The 19,429-nt window shown below is 39.1% G+C and overlaps 1 pseudogene; it reads right to left on the minus strand.

Moving 5' to 3' along the window:
• Positions 1-515: 515 nt before the first annotated feature.
• Positions 516-12,599, minus strand: LOC127778298 (putative disease resistance RPP13-like protein 2; annotated as a pseudogene).
• Positions 12,600-19,429: the final 6,830 nt, after the last annotated feature.

A 19,429-nucleotide genomic window follows, 5' to 3' on the forward strand; every position in this document is an offset into this window, starting at 1 on the left:
TAGAAATACTATACATCTTTTCTCTCTCTGTTTTGAGGAGAAAAGGAGTATTTTGTTTTTAATTTTTATGTCTCTACATGACCAAATTTTGGGTAGCGCACAGTAAAGAGAAGCAAAGCCAATGCTTGATGACGCCGTTGTTCACGCTCGCTCAGCTAAAAGAACACACATGGCATTTTTACATTCTTGGTATGCTTAAGGGACTAGCCGTACAACTTTCAATTGTTGTTTTAGTAACCCACATTAGCTAAGTATAATTATGCATGAACTTGAGGCAGAGTAATCATCACAGTTTTTACCACATTATTACACAAGCTTACTATATATACACACGACAACACCGACCGCACCTGGGTTAGACAAATATTACAATCAATCCATACATAGACAACACTATGGATATATTAATTAGAGAGGTATAGGCGGAAACACAAGAAAGAACAAGCATGTCATAACAGATAACGGAGTCTAGCCATGCATAGTAGGAGAAGTGACATCTCATCAGAGGGGCTTCATCATTCAACTTGAATAGCATTTTCCTTTTTCCAAGAGATCACTGTCTTCTGTTCGTGTTCCTGATGAGTTACTTCATGCTCTTGATAGTGATGACTGTCATGTGTCCGGATTTCTAATTTTTTGAGTTTGGGAAGCATACTCAACTTTATTTCTACTTTCTTCAATTTCTCCACGTCAACCTTGAGCTTCTTTAGACATCGAAATTTATTAGAAAAGAAGACAAGTTCCTGATCCTTGTAGGATCCTAGACACAACGCAAGTGTGACAAGAGAGGGAAGCTTTGCTAGCTTGTTAATAAACTCCTGAGTTACTTTTGTTTCCCTCAATGTAAGCATAGTCAGATTAGGGAGGGCTAACCCATTATTCAGTTGATCAGATGAAAAGTCCAACTCCCCGTCTAGAACCATAAACTTGAGGCGACGCAAGAACAAGGTGGTGAATACACTTGATGTAATATTGTTACCTTGTAAGTTCAGAGTCTTAAGGCTCTCAAGCTTTCTTAGAGCACTTAACAGAGCTTCGACATTACCATTTGAGATATTCCAAATAACTAAGCCCTCAAGATGGATCATCTCTCCAAGTGTATTATCCAAGCCTTGCTCAAAATCTTCAAGTTCTATGGAATCAAGTGTATGTAGCTGCTTCAAATTGACAGTTTGCTTGGGTAATTTGAGGATAAAACCAAACACATGCCTTAGTGTCTTGATCATCCAAAATGCCTTTGGGAGCTTCCGGACATTAGTTTCCCTTACATCCAATGTTTGAAGGCTTGTAAGATTTCCTATGGATGATGGGATGTTTTCAAGTGAGCAAGAAGTGATTCCAAGGTATTGGAGGTGAACGGCTTTGCCTATTGCACGTGTCAACCTGTTACCTATCTCAATGCCTTGTATATTGATAACACGGAGGAACTCAGATCCATGCAATAGTTCTTTTATGTGAGATTTGATATTCTTCTTCTGCATAGAAGCTATAGTACCTTGTTGAGGGGAACAACATACATATGCTTGGATGCTTTTTGTCATGGTCTCCAATTCCTCTTTAGGCTCTTGCTCAAACTAGGAGAAGATGGATCGTAGCTTCGGCAATGGATTTGCTAGAACAGCATATTTATCAGTGTAATTCTGCAAGGAGAGACGACGAGCACTTGTCAATGTGGGGATATCATCACCACTATGTACCTCTAGGAAGCTTGCCTCATGTGCTTCAAACTGCAAAAATTCATGGACTTTGTTTTGGATGGTAACAGTCATATTGCTAACATTGGAATCATCGTCCATTTGAACCAGACTGACTAGATTCCTAGCCGACAACTCTTTCAAGTAGAAGTAGCCAATGTCCTCCATTGACTTGCCAACTTTTGACCTTAGAAATCCCTCAGCTACCCACATAGACACTAGGCTGCGTGCCTCAATGGTAACATTGGCTGGAAATGCAGCAAGATACAGGAAGCAACATTTTAGCTCATGTGGAAGATCATCAAAGCAAATTGAGAGCATATCATCAATTTGTTTTGATTGCTTGGACTTAAGATATTCAAATACCTTCTGCCACTCACCAGGGGACTCCTTGGTTTTCATAAGACCTGATAAAAGAGCAATTGCAAGTGGTAACCCTCCAGTAATTTGAAAAATATCATCCTCATGGTTTTCAAGGTCTAGATTTTGTACTTCCATATGGTGTAGGAACATCTTCTTGGATATACTTTTGTCAATTGTTTTCAACTCAATGGTGACATGATGATAGTTGCTAGGTGGCTCCTCTGGCTTACTTTCTGTGATATGAACTATTCTACTACCCGCATGACCAATCGGGAGTGTACTCAAAATGTTGTTCAGTTCAGTACCACTAACTTCACCATCTATCACCAACAAATACTTTTGTTCTTTTAATTCCTCTTCTAACATTTTGAGGACCATATTTCTAGGGCAATTCTTGTTGTCTTTTGTTAGTTGTTGAACAATTTGTTGTAAGATATTGGTAGCGGATAGGTAAGGTGCAAAACACTCCATGGTTTGAATGTCGAACTGCTTCTGCTTACCTATTTCTTTAAATATTTTTCTCACAAGAGTTGTCTTGCCAACACCACTTTTTCCAAACACAGAGATTATGACTGGATTGTGTTCTTTGCCATGTAGATCTTCAGGTGTAGTAAGAAGGACTTTCTCTAGTTTTTTTCGCTCTTCCACATGAATCGGCACGTCTGACTCATGCAAATATTCCCTGTGGTCAAATCATAAGTATACCGTTATTATCAGTAATAGTACGTATAATTTTAATAAGTGATAACTATATCCTAGTTGTGCCACAAATGTAGTTCACTAAAAGAGTTAATTTTTTTCTTTGCCTTCTGACTTGTAAGTAGCAGTATCTCTTTGTACCTTTCAAATATTTCAAAGAGATCTGAAAACATGAAACTATTAGGTGTAGAGCCTCGTGGGTTCCTTAAAGGAAAAAGTCTACAACCACTTGATGTATTATAGTAGGTGTTTTGTTTACCCCTAAGGCTGTGTTCGGTGCTCTGGGTTCCCAACCCCTCTCCCTCGTTTTTCACGCGTACGCTTTTCAAACTACTAAACGGTTTGTTTTTTGCAAAAAGTTTCAATACGAAAGTTGCTTAAAAAATCAAATTAATTCATTTGTAAAAAAAATTAGCTAATACTTAATTAATCATGTGCTAATGGACTGCTTCCTTTTCCATGTGGAGGAGATGGGTTCCCAACCCCAAGTTACGAACACAGCCTAAGTATGAAAATGGGTTTAATTTGTACCCCAATCAACCCCCCCCTCTCCCACCCCTAAAAAAGGAATGAAAACTAGACTAGCTAACAACCTAGTGTGATTTTACCAGGTCATGCAAACTAGGACGGAATTGGCCTAATAACGAATTCAGCCAATCTTTTTTTTTTAAGAAGTTAGCTTGAAAACAAACACATAAGGGTATTGTTGGTTGGCTTGAAAAATTGGGCTAACCTGTTGGCCATGTAAACAACTAGGAAGGTAGCCCACGCATTCGCACGAGAATGTAATGTAAGTTACGCTTGAGTAACTTGTAAGGTGGAATATCAATCAGATGACACCTGCTATGTTTGAAAAGTACTATTTCTATAAAAATTTTCTTCGTGGACATTGCTTAGATAATTTTTTTACAAGATATTTGTAAGTTTTGAACTATATAATATTTAATTTATTACTATAAGCAATTATCAATAATCTTCTTTATTTTCTAGAAAGAGTGTTTCAATAAATACATAGGAGATATATATTGTATACCTCGTTTCACTGTTATATATGTGATTTATAATTCATTTTTTTAAAATATACCTAGTCAACATGAGTTCTAAATATAATGTTAATAGTAGCATATATATAACTTTTTAACCAACTACGTACTTCTACATCTTGCTACCTTAGTATATCTTATATATGCAATAATTGGAGAAACTCATAATTCCAGGGTATAGGATAGATGGAAGACCATTAATATCTAAGCACTTAAACATGGTTATGGCAATGGAACATACAATGGTTGTTCCAATTTTTGAAAAGTAATAACTATTTTTTACAAATTTATTAGAGTCTCTCTAATTAATTTAATTCAATCCCTATTGATATTTTTTATACTTTTCTATTTTATTTTATACAAGTCTTATTTTAGTTTAAAATATAGGCATTATGGATCATGAATTGTTGGTTTAATTATTTAATAGAGCAATAATTAGATTAGAAATTAGATGTATATCTAAAAATATAGATACGACAAAATATTTTTCTTAACTAAATTTTGTCAGCACCCCATAGAGAAAAACCACGGTTTGGGTTTTGATGACGCACCATGCTTTGCAGCGGGACATATGGAGGAATATATGTTGAATATAGTAGAAATGATGGGTGGATTTTGATTGAAATATTATGATATGGTCTACTTGTATTTTAAGTTTAGGACATATTAATAATTAATTGCTATGGTTGCATGTTGAGTTACATGTGCTTAGTAGGTTGATGTGGTATATTTGTAAGTTAAGCTTTAGGTTAGGTTAATAATTACTATGCTTATATGTTAAGCTTTAGGTGATTAGTGAGATGTAACTGTAGAAATGAATGGTTTCAAAAGATGAAGTGTTAATTATGTCCACTATATAAGTTGAGTAGTGCTTCTAGATAAACTTGATAGTGGGGTTTAGACTTATTCCTACATTACGAAAAACTCCCTATAAAAGTGTTAACACCTAAATTAGACACCAAACATTGAAAATAAGAAAACACAGCCATATATAGAAAAGACCCGGTTTGCTATATGAAGCTGGTTTGAGCCCTGCCATAGGGTTGATTAGACCGATGGTGTGGGCCCAATTTGACCGACGGTATGTGGCCGGTCATACCAGCAGATTCGACTTCGAGCCCAATTTGTGGGTTATCAGTTTCCTTATTTTGTTCCAAGGTTTCTATAGTCCAAATTATTCTCTAAGCCTAATAGGATGTGGAGAAGGCCCTACGGAGACAAGACCAACCTCTTCATAAGGGCAACGGATGGTTCGATTCTAAACCCCTGACCACCATCCATCGAATCGTTCTTTTACATTTACTTCTCAGCCATGTATTTTTACTTTATCCTATAGTTTCATCCATCTTTGTCGATTTGCGCCATATATCATCCGCCTTCACTGCGAGAGTGCAATACCCTTTGAAGGTTTGCCTCGTAAACCTTCCGTTTCACCCATGAGACTGGTTGTTATTTTCAAATCGATCTAAATCAGCCTAGACGTTGGTTTGATCTCTGAATCAGTTCCGCTAGTTAGTTTTATTCTTTTCTAAACCCATCTTTGTTAAGAGCTTTTCTACTCCGAGGTGGCTGGCGACCCTGTTAACACCGTAAATTTTTAGGCGAACCCATGTTGGTCAGAAAAAGCACCAACACAGGAATACCATTTGCTAAATGAGATTTAAAATCTTTATATTTGAAGTACAATAATTTGATTTTTTTTATTCTCAAACTTAATCTTGGAATTCAAGTGCTTTCTATTGAACTCCATGTTTCTGATTTTAATGTAACTAAAAGATAAAGTTCCACAATTTTGAAACTTGAAGTTGGAATAGCTAAGCCTTTATTTCTACAGAAGAATAATCAAAGAACCAAATCCAAATAATACTAGAGATCTAATACATGTAGATAAATATTGCAAAAGGTACTTCTGTCTACTTACAATTTTTTATGGGTGTAAGATATTGATGTAGAAGCTTTCCATGTCCCAGTTGTCTTCGTGTTTGCCTCCTCGATCTTGTATTTATGTTTGTTTTCAATGATGTCCTCAAGCCTTGAATTGATTGCTTTTATTTTCCTAGACAGCTTGTGTCGAATGTGTGCCTGTGTTGTAAAGGTCGTGACAAGTTTTGCAGTGGGACGAATCCACATTGGGTACCTGAATACATGTACATAAAACTATTAGAGCAATTTTTTTTTAAAACCAGACCATCAAGAGCAGATATCTCAAAACAAGACCATATATTCAACTTTGTTGAAGCATAGAAGCATTATTCATTATTAGATCATCTATTAATCAAGTGGTTGATCCTTTTTTTAAGACCATTAGACCAGTACTGACAATTGATCTCTACTTTCGACGCAAATCCCCGCTAAGTAATAGTTGCTAAAATAAAAAAATTTATAATCTAGATAGACCAAAAGCATATGTATAAGTATCATATAAATACATACAAAGCTAAACTAAACTATAGTTGTACTAAAACTTAAGGAAAAATATTCTATGGAACTTATTGGTAAAACAAAGGATTGCTGATTTTGTTGCCAAAGTTTACCCTAATTAAGATATGAATGTTTCATTAAACTTTTGAGACTCACATCTACTTATTGGCTAAACTTTGTGGTTGCAAGTGTAAAATCAAAGTGTGTTTGATTCTTATTTCCTAATGAACAATTGACATCTGAGATTATTTGTTTTGATATATGGAGATTATTGGGGAAGTGGTTTTGGCACCGGTTAGACCGGGATGATTGTGAACAATGTTTTCAAGTGGTAAACAGGGATTTTTGTCTGACGGGACCGGTCAGACCGATGTTATGTGCGCGGTCAGACTGGTCAGCCTGCGGTTTGACTGACCAACTCTGTGTCGGTTTCGGTTTCGGGTTATTTATTTGGATACTCGTGGATAATTCATGTTTATGACTTCTAGATGATTTCTATGCGTATGTAATACTGTTGTATGCTAATGTTGAGTCAAGTTGGAGAGAACTTGTATTCGGATATGGTTTCGTGTTAGATTCATGTGTAGGTGAGTCTTGACGCCTCGAGAGAGCGTTGCCGGAGATGGATCAGGAGTTAACTTGGGAGAAGATGATGTCCTGACAATCGGAGTATCTTGCAGGATGCTTAGGCTAAAGATCAATGCACGTGGTTGTTGGAGATTCCATATGGCATACGATGGAGATATTGTGTGCGTATAGGATGAGAAGTTTAAATTTGGAGGGAGTCCAAATTTAGTACAATTGGAGTTTGTGAAAGTTTATGTGCCATTAATTTGGTTTTGGTGATTAATGATAAATCCAATTACATGAGACTAATATTGTTAATTATAAGCATTTCTTTGTCTACTAGTCTCATATGGATATGAAAACGGAATATGTGAGAAGTGATTCCCAGACATCATATAAGTTGAGATAGAAACGTTCATTGATGGTGGACCTAAATCACAAAGATGAAATAAATAGAGATCAAGCCATGTATGACTCTTTCTCTCTGTTCACATATTGATATTTTCATGTGATTACATAAGCATGTGAGACTAATGTTTTGTTTGAGCCATATCTTGTTTAGTCTCTTTACATTGAGAACATGGAGATGATGAAGGTATGTTTTTATTTTAATGTCTATATTTGATAAATGTCTTCTATTCTTATATAGGATAAGCTCTCAATGTTTCATATCTTGTTATACATACTCTTGCTTCACACAAATATTTCGTATGCATACATTTAGGGGGAGTAAATACTATACCTTAGTTATGCATGTACTTGATCCAAGTGATTCACTTTTATTTAATTGGGATCTTTACATTTGAGTATACATTCGAGTATATGACACTTGTGGTGTTGATTAGTACTCATTATTTATTCATATAATAATTTTATTGAGTTGAATGAGAGAAATAGGTCCCAAGGATTGCAAAGGTATTGTTGCTCAAGTGATCTCATTACACCTAAAGATGCCAATGATGACAAAGTGAAGATATTGAAGATATGAGATATGAAGTGGCTACTATGGCAAGACAGTGAAGGGCAAGCGATGCTTGGTTACGATGGACCATGCGACGGTCAAGGGCAAGCAAGGGGCTTGGCACCGAAGAACCAAATCTGGTGATCAAGGGCGAGTGAAGGCTTTGTCATGATGGACCGTGCGAGGCCATTTGAAGCTACAAGTAACCGCATCAATCATCTGAAGAATATATGGTGAAACAGTTTCGGCATTGGCATCCCTTAAGATAATGAAAGAAAGATGGAAAGAAGGCATTCCTATTGGTATAATTCTCCTCCTATTTACATTTGAGTTTAGGAATGTCGTACTATTAAGATAGTGGAGGGAGATGAAAAAAGAGAGAATCCACTCAGTACCACTAAGTTTATCGTACTTCTACAATCTACCACTCACTTTGTCAAGTTCAATAATATACCATCGTATTTTCTTTAACCTCTATTGTGTGCCCTCGCCGTCCATGCGCTGTTAGTTGACATCCGTTTGCTGTATTGAATTTTCTCTTAATGACTAAAATACCCTTTGACTAAAACCACCAGTACCCACCAGCTTCAATGTGCACTAGTAGTTTGAACGGATCATGGTGAGGACAACGATGCTGCCGAGGAAACCCCCCGCAATGGAGAATGTGGGCGTCGACTTCTCGACGGATGTTCTGGTGGTCATCCTATCGCAGCTCCCGACGAGCTCCTTGCGACGGTGCCGGCTCGTGTGCCGGCGGTGGCGTGACACCATCGACAAGCGCACGCTGGAGCGCACGCTGCAAATGATAGGCTCAAGCGGAAGGCATTCCAAAAGATGGGCAAAGCTTGGAAGAATTGGAAGTCTAAGCTCTTCACCGAGTTTGTCAACCCGTCCGGCAATCATACGCCGTTCGATGAACCCTCAAATAACCGAAGCGGTGTGGGAGGAATTCTGCTCTCTCAAGAACACCCAAGAGTTTAGGGAATCAAGCGAGGCACATCGTCTACTGCAACAGCGGAATGAGCACCCGCATCGGCTAGGCACCGCAGGGTACATCGGCAAGGAGGCAATATGGGCCCATGAAGATGCAGCCGCTGCAGCAGCGAATGTCCCTGCACCGTTTTCAGACATCCCTGAACAAAGAGCTCGCAACTGGGCGCGGGCAAGGGGTAAGGTCAACCCGGACGGCTCTGTCACATTTGAGAACAAAAGTGATGCCGCCGTCTATCAGGAACTGGTGAGTTCACTACTTAACCTAACTAATTTCCGTTCGTATAAAGTACAAGTTCATATAAACGACTATTTTCTTTTCTAGTTGGGCTTGGTTGCTGAACAAGCTTCACAAAGCGAGGTTGAGTCCGCGCCGAAGAGGCGCGAAGATGACATCCTCACAAAGGCGCTCGGAACCAAAGAACATCCTAGCCGGACTCGCGGAATTGGTAGCGATGTGCCCTGGAAGCATGGACTCCCTCAGTACAGCTCCCAATACAAGAAACGGAAAGTCTCCAAGGAAGAGAGGGACGCTCGTTTGAAGGCCGAACTTAAGGTTGAGGTCATTCAAGAACTAGAAGCTAGCATGAATGCAAGAGTGGAAGAAAGGGTTAATAAGGTCCTCGCCGACATGAATATACCCCGAGTCGCAACACCTGCTGTGCATCCAACTCCTCATGCACAACATGACGCGAGTCCGTCACAGCATAGGAGTAGTTGTGCATCCACAGAGGTGCCGGCCCCTGGTCTCCCGATCGCACCACTAGCTGCAGTGGACCACATCGAGGTAATTGTTGTTATCCGATCCATATCTAATAAAAAACCTTTACACGTTTCAATATTAAATTCAAACTTTCACCTTATGCAGGGCGCAGCACAGTGTGTCCTACTAGCGAGAGTCCACCCAACTTTCGCTCCTGAAGTCGCTGAGGGCATGGCTTTCAAGCCCTCGGTTACAAGGTCCACGGCGCGGACCTGCTAGCTGGATATGCCAAGGTGTCCATCGATACAGTAAAGGACACCTGGTCAGGCTATCCGCTGCTCGTGCCCCCCAATGATGAAATCATGACTTTGGGCGATGCGCGCAAGACGTTCATACAATGGCCCAAAGAAGACATGGTTGTGAAGATGACTCCTCGTCCAAGTCGACCGACGGAGCTTACACCTCCCAATCTAAGCTATCAATTGAGGCTCCCCGTGGACCGGCATTGTCAGTACCTCATTCTCCTGGTGGAGCTGATATGGACTTGGCAGATATAGCTCAAAGCTTGGCTCCAATAAAGACCACAATAAAGGCCGATAGCTCCCCACCACTTGTCAAAGGTAAGAAGCGTGGACGCGGCAAGGGAAAGGTCGGGGAGTTGGCGTCGGAGCCAAAAAGGGGCAAGGCTGCGACGTCGATGCCGTTGAGCAAAGCGGGTAAGGTCGTGAGGGCGCCAGCCCAATTTGAGCTAGGCATGCCATTGGTGGAGGACAATGTGTTAGCCGTGATGGGTATTGCTTGCCGAGAGCTACATAAGCAATACATGGAGCTAAGCAATGCCAAGCGGAAAATGAGGGAGTCATCCATAGTTGGACATCACGACCACCAGCCGTTCCTATCGTCGCCTGCCTATATAACTATAGGCTTTGATGACCTCTTCGACCTTTTCAGGATCCGGAAGTTGGACACTGGTCTTCTAAAATGCTACACCTTGTAAGTGCATACCTTCTATACTTGTGATATGATTGGACTATATCTCCTAATTAAATTAGTTCTAATACGTAAATGTTTTAAGGTTGTGTTGGATCGAGAGCCGTCGCCTTGGTAATCAGGTTGGGTTCCTTGATCCATCCATGGTGAACGAGGTTAATTTACAACAGAGCTTCACTGAGGTGGTTGACTATGTCAACCGATGTTTATGAGCCCATCAAGACAAGGAGTATATCATGTGCGCACACAACCAAGAGTAAGAGGCCAATACCCTTCGTGTATACTATTTTTGAAGTTAAGGTTCTTAGTACTAACGCTACATAACCACTGCACAGGCGACATTGGATTCTCCTAGTCATCGTACCTAAGTGGAGTAGGGTTACCTACCTTAACTCCAATAAGTCCAAAGATTATGATTTCAGTGAAATCACCAAGGCCTTAAATATGGCTTGGGGCCCATATGTAGAAAAGGGTGGTAGGCACAAGGAGGGCAAGGACGAACTTTACCATGACACCAAGTTCGCATGCGCACAACAGATCGGAGACCAATGTGGTTTCCACATGTGCCACAACATGTCAACACTACTAAGAGAGGTGAAAGATTTCGACCCTGAGGTTGTTGCTAATGGCGAATAAGCTCATTTCAATACCAACATTGCTATTCAAAAAGTGCTAACATCTTGTTTATTAAACAGAAAGGTAGAGCTGGCCTCAAGATCTCACCCATCAACCCCCCCGCTATCAGAGGCGAAGTGTGCGCCTTCATTCTGGCAGAAATAATGAACAAGAAAGGACGTTTTCACGTCAAATAGACTCATGAACTTGGCTAGATAATTTATTGTGATGTACAAAAGATGTTTTCATAATTTCTTGTGATGTAAAAAAAATGTTTTTATGGAGTGCAATGTAATTTACTTTCATATGTGCAATATTTATGGTAGTTTACTAAAGTGTCATCAAATTTGATCAACTACTATTTACGTTGTACTATTCATCTGTTTTCTCCTTTTTTTTCCTTATTGACAGGTTGTGGAGGTCGAGGACATTATGGCTTTAATCCATTTCGTAAGTATATATGCGGTTATATGAGCAACGACCAAAATTGTGGCTTTCAAGGGGTGTGATTTTGCTGTGCAAAATTGTGGCATTTGAACTGCATATGTGAATGATGAATGGAATGGATGAATTTTTTATAAGGATTTGTGTTGTTGGGGATATGTGATGTTTGAGATGGATCTGTGATGTTATATTGTGGGGGGGAGGGGGTGACTAGAATATATCTGTGATGTATCTGTGTTTCAGAGGGCATGGCTAGCAAATCCTGAGGCAGGCCAATATTTAGCATTTATTTTTTTCTGGAATTAACTCATCAGTGACGGGTCGGAACAAAAATCCGTCAAAGGTAACATCACCTGTGACGGACTACCAAATAAAGGCCCGTCAGAGGTGACCTACTGTGACGGGCCTTTACTTTTGGGGCCATCACAGGTAGATCGCCTGTGACAGCTTTTAACTACGGAGACCATCACCTCTGACGGTCTTTATTTAAAGGGCCGTCAGAGATGAGTCACCTGTGACGGGTCCCAACTCGCCCTAGGCAAGCGGAGACCAACACCTCTGACGGCCTTCTAGTAACTTGCCCGTCAGAGGTGGGTGTCACCTCTGACGGCCGGCCACCCGTCAAAGGTGACTGGACTCACCAGTGACCACTGATCACTGACCAAGCCTAAAGCCGTCAAAGATGAGGGTTTGGGCCCGTCACAGGTGACCTTGGCCAGTGTAGTGAACCTTAATAACTTATACTTTTACATATTCATACTAAAAGATTTTAATAAAACAAATAATCAAATGTTACTTAAAAAAATGGAGGTAGTATACAGTAGTACTAATAATGTGACATACCTGGACTTGTCCAACTGGAGATAGTAATGGTCGAGCGCGTCCTCGGCGTCGAAGACGGCGTCCCGCGTCTGCAGCACCCACACCTTGGTGACCTCGTCGGAGACGGCGCGGCGCTTGGCGTCGGCCTCCCGGAGGAAGGCCTGCAGCCACATGAGCTTGTCCTTGAGCTTCTGGATGTCGGCGTTCACCCCCACCAGCGCCCGCGCCTGCCCCAGCGCCAGCTCCTGCAGCCTCCCCACCAGCGGCCCCACGATCGCCTCCGCCATTGATCTCGACCTACCTCCGCCTTCTCCTTCTCCTTCTTCTCCGGCGCCGGCCGGGCAACAACGACGCTAGCTTCCTAGCTAGCTATACTGCTTGCTCGTAGTCTTCTTGCAGCAATGGCCGGATATCACAAGCATGCATATAAACATATGTGTATATATAGAGAGAGACAACACACGTTAACGTTTGATCCATAGTAGCTAGTAGCTAGCTATAGCTACATAAATGTTTGCTTTGAGTCCTAGTTCAGGCAAGGATTGATGCTTGTGTACTGTGTTTAGATCACTGGGTTCCCAACCCCTCCCTCATATTCCACGCGCACGTTTTTCAAACTGTTAAACGGTGTTTTTTTTCAAAAAGTTTGTATACGAAAGTTGCTTGAAGAAAATTATATTGATCTATTTTTGAAAAAAAAAATTAGCTAATACTTAATTAATCACGTACTAAGCATGTGTTCCCAACCTCTGTACACGAACACAGCATGTCTGCTAATTGAACGTCAAGACTGAAGGGGAATAGCGCCGGTTCGTTTCTTACTCCAGCTTGTTTGCGTGATGGTGCTTTCCGTCCGACACTTGCATATCGTCCAAGATATATGGGGTAACTTGATGTGCTAATATTTTCCAGGCTGCATGGTAACTTGATGTGCTAATATCCGGCCATGGTTTATGGCTGCAGGCTAGCTAGCCACGTGAAAGTGTTAAGCTCCGCTTTCTCAAAGCAGAGCCGTGTCTGAGAGTATGAAGGCGCGGTCGATCGATCAGCTAAATTGAATTCATCCACCTTTAATTGCACACAACTCTGATACCAAAATTTTATAAGAGTTGAGAATGGCCAACTCTAATGGTTTATGGTTGAAAAACTGTAGAAAACTATTGAAAAAAAAAAGTTGTGGGAAGTTAATGCTGTAAAATAGATTATGATGAAAGAACTCCAAAATTTAAGGGCCTGTTCGGTAGGTCAATTTTTACAGCTGTTTGGCTGTGCTGTACAGCCAATCCGTTCGGCTGCATACTTTGCTAGCTTTAACACCTATAGGTTGTAGCTACTATTGGCTAGTTGCAGCTGCTGGTTGGCTGTGCTGTGCAGCCGCAGCGCTGCAGCAGCCAGCTCTTCCGAACAGACCCTAGCTAAGTTTTTACTGTGGTTGATAAACTAACAAGCAAACAATGAGAAAAGACCTGAAATATTTTTTTTCACACATAAGAAGGTAGAGCCAACTCTACCTTCCATCTTATTTATGAAAAACGATAATTTACATTGCTACATGATTAAGAGGAAACTTGTTAAAGTGTGCAGCCCGGCCCACGAACCGTGGGCCATCCAGGTCACATTGGGCATTCTCCACCATAGGCCCAACCAGAGCCATAACTTAAGGTCCTAGGCCTACATAACCCAAAAAACTAGTCTAATGGGTGAGGACTACCCCCACCTTTTAAGTCGTGCTTATCCATCATCAATTACCGATGTGGGACTAAACCCAACAATCTCCCCCGTCACATCAATCCATGTGACCCCGAAGACTTGTTACCCGGCCTCCCCACCATGTGACCCATGAAAATTGTTTCGGGTTCCAAACCTTGGGAACTGATACCACTTGTTAGAGTACGCAGCCCAGCCCACCAACTGTGGGTCACCCAGGTCACATTGGGCCTGCTCCACCACAGGCCCAACCGGACCCACAACTTTAGATTCCAGGCCTACACAAACTAAAAGAATAGTCTGATAGGTAAGGACGGCATCCACTTTTTTAAGTCGTGCTCCCCCATCATCAATTACCAACGTGGGACTAAACCCAACTAAAATGAGTATACATTACTAAAAGAACCCTCATTGGTGGCAGTTGAGAAAATTCTTATATGCCGGATTTATCAAACCAGCATCTAATAGGTGACACTGATGACTAAAAATATAGGTGCCAGTTTTCATCCAAGAACCGGTATCCATATGTAATCACCCACGACAAGACTATTGCATATCTGCAGTTCTTTAGACGTGAGTGTAGATCATTTTAGCTGTTGACCAAAACCGCAACTGGTGTAGTGTAGGTGCCAGTTCTTACAAAAACCAGCACCTATAAATAGCATATAGGTGCCAGTTTTTGACTGAACTGGACATGTGGCAAGTAGACCGGCACCCTTATGTTGACAATAAAAAAATAAAAATAGCAGGATCTTCCAATTTCATATACAAATCACATGTAACATAATTTGTCTCAAATCACATCCATTCATTAGTATACAGCCACATTCATTCACATTCACACAAATTCATTCACATTCGTAGCCACATCTGAATTTTTCATCAAATCCACAACCCCATCCACATCCACGTTCACATATATATCAACACATAGAAATGTAAAAAAAAAAGAGTAAATGCCTCAGTCAAAAATTATAAGTCTAAACCTTCCTAAGTGTAAAATAACTAAGTCCAAAGCCATTCCTAAGTCTGAAATTTGCATGTATATCATCAGTGAAAGTTTTTTTGAAGGGTACAACTCATAACGCACACTTTACACACACCACACTCACCACGACACACGCACACACACGCGTGCACGTCCCTAACACACGCTAGGAATGAGATTAGAGGCACTAGGCCTCAGTGCACGGAAAACGTGCAGTCCCACTGAACACGCACGCGTGTGTACCCTATTACCTAGCCAGGACCAACCAAAGTCAGTCCCGGGGAAAGAGGGGAAAAATCCCTCAGGCGAGCACGAGCGTCGAACCTGGGGTTCGAATGCTCGTGGGCAGCGTGCCCACCGGCGACGCTTGCCACCCGAACAAGCTCTCGGTCTCTTCTCAGTCAAAGTTACTAAGCCAAAAGTCAAAAAAAATTGTAAGTCTAAATTTTAAAACCGGCATCTTTCTTTGACAGGAAAAATAGGTGCAAGTTCAATTTAAAAACCGGCATCTATTTAGAGAGAAAGGTGCTGGTTTTTTGTGATGGCTCTCTCGCTGGTGGGCGCGTGGGTGGAAAAAACACTATAAATGCTAGTTATATCATTTTTGGTATTTATAGTATCGATTTGAATGTCCATTTCTATAGTAGTGTTAAAAAAAGAGTAGAAGAGAACAAAATCATCGGTTCTGCGTCTCGGCCCAACATTGCTGGCCTCTGTAGGCCGGGCTAAGATTTTGGCTCAGCGAGGCCCACCATCCGTTTTCGCTAAATTGTTTTTGACGCATTCTTCATTTCACTGATCCGACGGAAATGTTCCTGTGATCCTGTCGTCTGTGGAACAAAATGCATGCAGTTGTTTACTTCACCTCTTCTAAAATATAACAACTTTAAATCTTTAAAAATTATTTTTTAAAAAATAACAATTCATCCGCCTACATTCTCTTATTAACCAGGGCATAACTTTTCACCATTGAAATTTCCTTTATACATTTTCTTCTTAATCAACCATAATATTTCTCCATTTAGTCTTGTCAACATATATTTAATAAACTAGGAAGTAGCCCGTGCATACGCGTGAGCATGTTGTTTAATCTTGTTTGAAATTTTATTATTATGAATGTTTATGTGTGGATGATATTTTTGAAATATTGTTTTACTCTATTTTAAACGTATGTTTGTTAATAACTGTTGGGCGTATTACTTGAACCTTTATATCCTCAAATTTATTAGAAAAATATGTCCCAATAATAGAGTTAGTTCATATCTATTTATATTGTGTGTGATTTTTTAAAAAAAATTTTGGAGTTTCCAAACTTTATATAACATTTTTTGTTTTGTATGCTATAGATGACTTTAGGTAACATTTTAATTTTATTATATATTAATGAAATATATTTTCTATTAAAAATATAACTAATGATACTACTTCATCTGATCAAAGATAGACTTATATTACTTATATTCCCCCTGTCACATAAATCGAAGGAGGTAAATTTTATCCCAAAACAATAGAAGAATTTATATGTAACCAAGACAGTGATTTTCTAAATATTACCACGATAATCTCCAAAGTACCGTATCATATTTTGACAAATATGTATACTGTAGTGCATGTTCGTTCAATGTCCGGTTTGTTTTCCACATCTATTGTTTCTAATCACATGAGACACCTTTAGTAATTTGGAGAATACATATGTACATTTAAATTAGTGTTGTATATTTGTCAAGTGTTTTTCACACCTAAAATATGATGTGAAATTATTATCATAACATTAATTATTACATGCCGGCTCCATATTTGTGATGTATTTATGGCTATAGATATTAGTAGTTTATTTATTTAAAGGAATACAACCGGATCACAAATTGGATATATAATTTTAAAATAATTTAAAAGATAGAATGCTTAAAAGCATTGATTGGATATTTTATATTTACATTGGTGTAAATTTGAAGATTATTATATTTTTATCTTTAAATTGTAGAAAATTATTTTTTAAGGACTGCCGATTTTTTGGGCTTTATCATAAATACGTTTTATGTTATTCCGGCAAACAATAAGCATTATTATTTTTTTCAACCATATGTACGTACGGAGTACTTTTTCCGGTCAACAGTTATATATTTCTCATATATCCATATACAGGAGAAACAATTAATCTAACGGTGTAAAATGAAACAACTAAATTGTGTTGTTTTCATTTTCACAAATGTAAATTTAAATCAGTATTGTATATTTGTCGAGTGATATTTGACACCCTAAAATATGATGTGAAATAAGAAATTATCAAAACATTAATTATTATATATATCAGCCTTGTATGTAAGATCGAACGAACAAAGATCATTGATGGGATATTTCATATTTATAATATAGATTTAGTTTAACTACGTATATTTACGTAAATTTGTAGAGTAATATATTTATCTTTAAATAGTAGATAATACTATTTCAAAAGACCATCGATCTTTTTCGAATGATACTTTTTTTTGTTTTTATAGTAAAGGATTTTGAAAATACTATTTCAAAAGACCACCGTGAGTAGATTTTTCTTTGTTCCGAACTTTCGATGGATAGCGGTTAAGCTTTATTTATTTTTCCAAGTCGTATGCACGTAGGGATTACTTATGTTTTTTTTCTTTTTCTAGCTTAATTGTTATATAGTTCTCCCGTATACGTACACAGCGTAATAAGTTATTAGTTTTTAAAATAAAATATATCTAATGGTTTAAACTATTTGGTTCACCAATTTAATTAAAAATCAGCAGTGATATTTGCTTAAATTTATATAATAATAGATTTTATCTTTAAATATTAGAAAACTCTATTTTAAAGATAATCGATTTTTTATGGTACTACACACGTATGTTTTTTGTTTGTTTTTTTACAGTAAGTCCGTGCATAGTTTTTTTCTTTAAATAAACAATAGGTAATATATCCATTGTTTTTTATTCCTACGTATGTACGTACATATGGAGTACTCGTGTTTTTGTTTTCTTTTTCCGGTGAAGTAAGGTATGAGTTTCTTTTTAAATAAAATACATCTAATCTAAGGTAAGATTCATTGTTTTCTATTCTTACGTATGTACGTTAGTACGTTACCTGTACATACGTATATACAGGGATGAATGCATATGTCCGCGCGGGGTACGGTGGAGGACTAAAATCAGTTTAATTTGTTTTCTTTTTCCGGTGAATAGTAAGGTATTAGTTTCTTTTTAAATAAAATGCATCTAATCTAATCTAATGGTCCAAATTATCGGGTCCACCGATTTAAGTGAAAATCGACGGTAAGATTAGACATTGCCACGTGGCGGCCTAGGAGCGTTTGTAGAAGTGCCACGTGGCGGCTTGAGAGCGTTTATAGGAAGTTTAATGGACTTTTAGTATATAATAGATAGATACCCATGTTTGATTTAAAACTCCTTATATTATATCTTTAAGACATGTTTTGACGAGTCGCCGCAACGCAGGCTCGCACGAGACGCCCTGCCCTTCCCTGCCCTGCACTGCACGGCCGGCCGGCCGCCGATATCGCCGTCAGGGAGGAGGACAAATGAACGCTTCGTCAATGTCCTCCTTAGCATGGCAGAAAGCTAACAGTCGGACGGATATCGGGAATTAGGTTTCGCTTACCACGGTAAATCTTGAAAAGTCGAACAAAATCCATCAAAAACGTCTTTCACGATCCTCTTTACTGTTAGCATAATCTAGCTAGGCCATCGTGGTTTACTAGAGCTTGTGCCGCAGGACGAATATGACGGCATCGAACCTGGGCAAGGATGGCTGGGAAGAACGGCGACGGAACTACGAGAGCGAGGGCAGTGATCACTGGGTGGAACAGCGGCCGCCATGGCCGGGTGAACGGGTAGCGACGGTGATTCTCAAAATTACCCCTAACTATAGAGTTAGTAACTAAGTACTCCCTCCGTCCTACTACCTCCATTTTTTAATAGATGACGTCATTTATTTTTTCTCACATGTTTGACCATTCGTCTTATTTAAAAAATTTACGTAATTATAATTTATTTTGTTATGAGTTGTTTTATCACTCATAATACTTTAAGTGTGATTTATATCTTATACATTTGCATAAAATTTTGAATAAGACGAATGATCAAACATGTGAGAAAAAGTCAACGGCGTCATCTATTAAAAAACGGAGGGAGTATAATATAAGCATTTTTAAGTATGGTGTCCAGTCAGACATTTTTAACTTTAACTATTAATAGAAAAAAAATAAAATGATTAATCATGTAAAATTGATGTTACTAAATTTATTATTAAACAAACTATCATAATGTATAACTCTTTTTACTTAAAACATCTTATTTTATAGTTATTATTGGTCAAAATAGCATCCTGAATACTGTGTCGAAGTCCAAAAATGTTCATTTTTAGGACGGAGAGAGTGCTAAGGCC

The sequence above is a fragment of the Oryza glaberrima genome, chromosome 7 (genome assembly GCF_000147395.1).
Source record: "Oryza glaberrima chromosome 7, OglaRS2, whole genome shotgun sequence".
Lineage (NCBI taxonomy): Eukaryota > Viridiplantae > Streptophyta > Magnoliopsida > Poales > Poaceae > Oryza > Oryza glaberrima.